At 40.7% G+C, this 7,274-nt stretch overlaps 1 long non-coding RNA gene across 1 annotated transcript; it reads right to left on the bottom strand.

Moving 5' to 3' along the window:
- Window positions 1-252: 252 nt before the first annotated feature.
- Window positions 253-4,541, bottom strand: LOC127013284 (uncharacterized). Its single transcript, XR_007766062.1, has 4 exons — window positions 4,345-4,541; window positions 2,518-2,752; window positions 2,103-2,178; window positions 253-1,257 (listed from the first exon to the last, which is right to left on the bottom strand). It is a non-coding gene; the product is annotated as an uncharacterized LOC127013284 (long non-coding RNA).
- Between the last annotated feature and the right edge of the window lie 2,733 nt (window positions 4,542-7,274).

The raw sequence follows: 7,274 nt of genomic DNA, 5'->3' as shown, positions 1-7,274 counted from the left end.
TAGGCTCGATTTTTTCAAAATTACACTTTAGAGCACTACAGAATCCCCTAACAATAAAAAGTTATAAAGCCCTGTGAAAACTGGGTGCAATCCTCATTCATTTGCCTCCCTGTGCAATCAATGCCTTACCTAAGCTTACAGGTTTCAGAAGATGTGAGGAGGTACATTACCTACTGTTGTCCAAGAGCACTGGGAGGATATATTCCATGCTGTTTCATCATAGTGTTGTTCTGTGACAGACATTGCACACCTCAGCATTTTATTAGGCACAACACGGATGTTCAGCAGTGAACTCTTTCTGGGGAACATTTCCTAGTACAAGCCTGAGCATGAGTGAAAAAGCTATAGATAGGGAATTGCCAACAAGACAAGAGGAATGGGACACTATCAACACTCACAATTCCCAACAACAATGAAAAAACACAATTTTATGAAGGCATTCTATAGATACAGATAGAAATTGCAGTTTAAGGCATGGGAAGCATTGTGTTATATTTCTAGCATCAGAAGACATAACTGGCTTGCTCTTTGCTGCGACATAGAAAGTTACACTCTTCACATCTGATGTGATCTTACAGTTGTAGGCTGTAAGTTGCAGGACTGTGTGCACTTCAGAAAGCAGGCACTCCTCAAGAGCTGACCTGCTTCCAGATTCCACTTTTTTACCGTTGTTTACATTCTTGTGCAGATAATATTTATGTGAACGTAGAAAAAAAATGAAGACTGGTTTTGTTAAAATCATAGACCCACAGGGTTAAAAGTGAATTCAAGAAATACTCCAGCCACCTTTCCATCCTCTCCATCCCCCAAAGCATTAAGTGCATGTGTCATCCCTGGTGCTGGAGACTTTGTGATTCATTCCCTGCAAATTTAGTGTTTCATTGTTATTATTATAAAACATTTTCCATTAGTAGGAGTGACCTCTGTGCTGATTGTCAGAAAGAGGCTTTTTTTCTGCAGCTGCATCGACTTGTGTTCAGTAACACAGTCCTTACCCTCCACCTGGCAGTTATTCCATGAGCCCCGAAACAGTGCTGCCCTGAGCAAAGCGACCCACAAGACGTCCTTCATAAGCAGCTTGTTGGTGTCCTCCTCCTGCTCTCCCCTGCCGTTGCAGTGGCTGCAGCTTTCCATGACGCAGCTCTGGTCACAGCTGTGGTACTGGCCTTGCAGGGCAGTCCTGGCTTCCCACGCTTAAGTACTGTCCGTGCTGGCTTGAGTTGTCAGCTCATGGATCATGGAATATTGTGAGGATTTCTGACTTCGAGCCCCAACAGGCCAAAGGGAAAGAAAAGCAAGGGGAGAAAATTATGGTGCTCTAGTATCAGTTCACTCATCCTCTGTCACAGTGTAAAAAACCTACTGCGTTTACAAGTGGGACAGCAGTACCACCTCTTTCACAGCATCCGCACTGTCCCTCTTTCCTCTCTCACACATGTCTGTGTGCCTAGGTAAGGCAAGCCTGCTTGCTCCCTCCAGAGACACACTTGCTTCGTTTCTGTTCAGCAGCGTTAGAGCTGGTGTTGCAGGTGCTTTAATGGGTTTAAAAACATCTTTTTTTCCCCTGTTCCTTCTATACTTCCTGGTTAGGGATTGAATCAGAAGTACTGAAATGCTTACCGAGAGATTTCCAGTAGCACATTGATGCCTTTCCAAGACTTCACTGCCAGTAAGAGTCAGATGAAGTTTGGGCCAATATCAATGTTTACAGATTCTTGAGTGAGCTGAACTGAATTTGTCAACCTGAGCTGTCTTATGTTCACTGCAACACCTGTCTATACAAAGACACTTTTAGCTCTCTTGCACTCATGACTTCTTATATCTTGTCAGTCATTATGGCACACCTCTCATATTGGAAGGACTGACAGAAAAATTGGCTTTGATCATGTGAGACAGTAACTTTTTTTAATGGGAAATTAAGGAAACAAAAGGTACTGGGTGTGACTCACTTGCTTAGATGTAAACATCTAAAATAGGTCAGAGCTAAATCTATGCTAATCACCCTGGGCTCCCTTGCTAGTCTAGGGTGCAAGCCATCTCACCCTAAAGCAAGCGTCAGAAACGGGCCACCTCATCAGGTCCCAGCAGTGCCCCTTTCTCACCTCTGGCCACCAAGGCAAGGCAGGGTGGATAGCTCAGAGGTGCAGTGTAGATTTATGCAGCTAGATGAGATGAATCCTAAAAAAATAAAATTGTCAAAAGCCATCTTCTGATAAAGAATATGGTGAGTCAGTACACTGAGAAGCAATTAATAGCGATTCTTTGGGGATTTATTTTCTCTCCCGCCTACTTCCTTTTTTTTCTGTCCTCAGCTATATAGCTATAAATAGAGATGAGTAGTTAAGTGCCTGAAGCAGTCACTTATCTTATCAGTGTCATCTCACTGAAGTGTACAATTAATTTCTGTTTCAAAAATGCCAATTGATTGTAATTTTCTCATTGTGACTGAACAACTGCAAAACATTTATTAATTATTGCACTGGCATACACAGGCAGTTAGCAGTCGTGTATACTCACCGCATTAATCTTCCAGTTAGTGGCAGAGAGACAGAGAAATGTTCCTGAAAGGGTCAGTCTGAAACATTAGTTCATTTCAGCTCACACATGACGGATTATCTCTTTGCTCCCTTCTTTCCCCATTTGTGAACTTCGTTATTTCCCCATGGGAAACACAAATTAGGAACCTGGTGGTGCTGCTGAAGTTTCTTATGTTGTCTTCACCTAGGAAGAAGGGTCTGGATACATGGTGAGCCTGAGGAGGGTGGAAATTACCTTAGAGGTCCAATAGGCATGGTAAAAATACTCTGACGCATAAAACAATGTTGCTTGTCTGTTACAGCCTTTCCTTCCTCATGTAACTCATTGTGGCAATGCAAATACAAACTGACTGGAAATACAGTTGTCATTGATCTTGAATTGTTTCTGACACTACAAATCAAGATTTGGAAGCTCTGTGAGTATTAAACCATCTAATATTTGAATCCCATCTCATTGCACTTTTTCTTAATTCATTTTCCTGGGATAACAGGTCAAGAACAGCACAAAGTGTGTGGGAGAGCAATCAGCTGGATCACTGAATTGAAATTCTTCAGTTATGAAATCTGAGAGTAAAGAATATAATAAATGCAGCAGATAATAATGATAGCAATAATAAAGATCTAATATTTTCCAAAGGAGCAAAGATTTCATTTTTCACTTTGCATTTGCTGCTCCCACTGAAGGCAGCATAAAGTGCAAAACAGGTTTACTAGAGATGGATCATGCTGAAATAACATGATATCCTTCCTTGACAAGGTAATAGGTTTGCTTTAAACAAAAAAAGATTTTTAACAAAAGAATTGTAGTAGAGTTCATTTATCTGGTTTTCAAAATGCATTTGACATCATGTCACATAGAAAAAAATTTGTTAAGATGAAGAACATGGAGATAGCAGATGAATTCTGAAATAGACAGTGAGTTGGCTTGAAGGGTGAGGGCAAAGGATCCTGCTGCAAGGAGAAGTACCAACGAGTAGCTGCCATATGTGCCTGTCAAAGCTTAGTCTCAGGACAGATCTTGCTTCCTATTTTCATTAATCATTTCAACAACAAAATAGAATGGGCTGATGAATGATACAGAATGAGAAGAGCTCAGGTCTGAGAAGCAGGAAATGAATGCTGTCATACAGACAGACCTGGATAAATTCAATCGTACAAATGCAAGGTTGTGTCTGATATAACACAGACTCCTGCTATAGGCTGGCAATGGAAGAGAGAGGTTAGTTGATCATGCAATAGTGCAAGACATTGGGAAAAAAGATAATGCACTCATAGGAACATGTCAGTTCCCATATTTCCAATAGAAGTGGGTAAGTACTAATGCCATGTACAAGCCACTGTTGGGACCTTATACAGAAAATTGCCAACAATTGCAGTCATCCTAAGACAAATTCAGATCTGTATGGTCAGGGGGGGACTACTAAAATGAACAAGGAAATCAGGTCCTTGTAACACAAAAAGAAACTGAAAAATCTGGAATTAATGAGCTTAGTACTGCCTGTGCCAGGAAGGCTGGGTCACTCACTGGAATAGTTTTTTAGAGTTACTGACTGCATTTCAGTGCCCCTTTTGTATTGCAGCATTTAGGCATCTCTTTCCCTTCTGTTTGATTGGTGTCCAGTTGATCAACTGCAGTAGGTATCATCTGGACAGCATGGGATGGTGGGTAGTGTGGCCTGGCGGCATGTGTAGTAACAGGAGGAAAATTTTTATGCTGAGTTAAGAAGACAAAGGGAAACATAACTTCCAAAAGACTGTACCAAGGGCCTCCTACATCCCATTCCATTAAATATTTCATGACACATACCAGTTGCTGGACTGGTTCTTTATCTGGTGAAGTGGCAACTTTCCAAGCTCATTTTGGAGTTTGCTGTCACTTTTGACACCACTCAGAAGACACCTCCAGTCTTCATGCTGGAGCTCATCCTTGAGGGCCTTTTACATTTTTTTGAAGTAGAGTCATCCAAGTTAGGAAAGCAACAAGACCACAGGGCTGAAGCAAACAATCACACAGCTCAATGGCAAGTTTCTATAAGTATTATGCAATTAGTTCGTAATTACTTTATAGAAAATTCAGGCAAATAGAAACATAAGTAAACATTGTGACTTACTGGCACTCAACTTCTGCATAGGAGTAAAAGCTGTGAGAAAGTATTTAATAAATAAACTCTTCGACAAAAAGTAATCTTAATGTATTACAAGAAAAATTAAGAATATGAGCAAACAGAAAGATTCCAGAGGCTCTGTAGGCATAAAACCTGACACTATTTTACACAACTGGTAGCAAGTTCTGTTTTTAAGGCAAATGGAAGACTACTGAGAAGTATTTTTTAATCACTCTTTCTTTTGTTGTGTCTTTTTACAGCTTCCATGTTATCTTTAGTTTCATAATCCAAACAATTTGAAGTTATTTGTACAACTATAAAATATAGAGTTTCTCTAATTTAAACAAATCAGACAGCAATCACAGCCCTGTATATACATTTTACTTTCTTCTGTCTATTTTTTATGGCAGTATCTAAAATAAAAAGATAATAAGTACATTTTCCAAAAAAAGTAGCTTCAGAGGGCTATGAGCCAGTAAAAAGTTGAACTCCTGTTTTCTTAGTAAACACAAAATGGAAATTATTTAGGGATTGCAGGTATTCTATAAGAAAATATCTTTTGCAGTCACTAAAGGCAGGAAAACAGCCAGACCCTGAGCAGTAATTGCACTCTCTCAGCTGCTCTGGTCTCTTCCAGTAGCTAATAAGGAACGAGTTGTTCCCATAATGGCCTTAGGTGGCCAGTTGGGTCCAGACAATGGGGAAATGCCTGTGGAAAAGCCCTTCCAAGCAAAGTGCTCAGCCCTCTAAATGTCATTGCTCCTGGCCATGGATAGAGAGCTGTGAACATTTGTTCAGCTGGAAGACCCTGAAAGGTCTTGCGAGATGTGTAGTGTTTTCTCTGGCTATCCAAAATGAGGTTAAACGCTGCCCACATAGTATTATTCATTTAAAGATTTCAAAACACTTTCCAGTGGTTAGATGGATAATTCCCTTCCCCTCTCCTTCACTTTTGCACAAAAAAAGCCTCAAAGAAAAACAAAAAATGGAGGTCCAGAGTTTGACTTATTCAAGCCTGAGTGGTGAAGACAATGACGTTCTCCTGAGTATTAGTCCTCTGTGGACTATTTCCAGGTGCTAATTCTACTCCAGTCATGAGGTATGATGCTAATGTTGGATAACAACTAAAACAGGGATTCTGTGCTATTGGTGCTAAGCACTAGTTCAAGTTCTTAAGCATTGAAATCACAGGCGGAATCATTTGTCTTTTTGCCCTTTCAGTCTTAAACCATAGAATCATATAATCATTTAGGTTGGAAAAGGCCTTTAAGATCATCAAGTCCAACCATAAACCTAACACTGCCAAGTCCACCACTAAACCATGTCCCTAAGTGCCACACCCACACATCTTAAATACCTCCAGGGATGGTGACTCAACCACTTCCCTGGGCCGCCTCTTCCAAGCTTGATAACCCTTTCAGTGAAGAAATTTTTCCTAATATCCAATCTAAACCTCCCCTGGTGCAACTTGAGACCATTTCCTCTCGTCCTATGGCTTGTTACTTGGGAGAAGAGACTGACACCCACCTCGCTACAACCTCTTTTCAAGTAGTTGTAGAGAGCGATAAGGTCTCCCCTCAGCCTCCTTTTCTCCAGGCTAAACAACCCCAGTTCCCTCAGCCGCTCCTCATAGGACTTGTACCGAGTTTAAATGACTCAAATACACTGTTTTAATTCCTTAAATATTTTACCCCCTCCCAAAAAAAGCCCTAGGTGTGATGCACAAAAGCAATTAATAAATTATTCAACTCAATCCCATGACTTTGTGCATTAATACATGAAGCCTCTGACCCCCTACAACATGAATGTTTTAGTGATTAAAGAGGAATTCTGGCATAAATAGGTCAAATGCGGAGCTCTGGAGCTTCCTTCACCATCTGAATCTGAATTGGTAGTCTTTCTCTCCTTAATTATAAAATCCCAGAAATTGAGGGAAATACAGAGAAATCTGAAATCCTATAAATAACACATAGCAATGCTTGGCTTCTTTGGGGTTTCTCAGGTGTTGTCATGTTCTGAACTGTGCAGCCAGCATTCTTCATACATTAATAATCAGGAGGAGAGACTTTAAAGAAGAGGAAATATGTGAATAATACAAGAGACAAGGGAAAAATAATGAAAGCGAATGTCCTTCACCTGACATTGGGCATGATCATTCTGTCCCTGTGCAAATAAATTTCTGGCTTCAGGTTTGGTAATGAGGCAGTAAGTTGCTTATAAGTGCTACTGAAGGCAGATAAAGACAGCTGCACTTCCAGATAGCTGGAGTTCTATTTTATGTAGTACTGCAGAATTAAGCCCTTTAAGATAATAGGCAAAAATTAAAAAGGCCTCTTAGCTTCACTGTGTTACATGGGGTCCCTGGCATTCCCTGGCATTTGGAAAAGCTGCAGTAAAAGCAGCTCGAGAAAACAAGCTGCAACCTCCCTGCACAGCTCTCCCAGTCCCACCTCTGTTGGTCCCTGCTGGTAACAACAGATCGCAGCCATCAACTGCCACGGAGAAAAGGTAATTTAATCAGTTTGTTATACCCTGATCATTTAGTGTCTTTCTCTAACCCAGAACCAACATCCTTTTTTATTTGTTCTTACTCCCTTGCCGTCTTATTTCCGCGCAGTGAGAATTCCCCAAG

The sequence above is a fragment of the Gymnogyps californianus genome, chromosome 2, assembly GCF_018139145.2.
Source record: "Gymnogyps californianus isolate 813 chromosome 2, ASM1813914v2, whole genome shotgun sequence".
NCBI lineage: Eukaryota > Metazoa > Chordata > Aves > Accipitriformes > Cathartidae > Gymnogyps > Gymnogyps californianus.
This window is presented reverse-complemented; position numbering and strand designations above follow the sequence as displayed.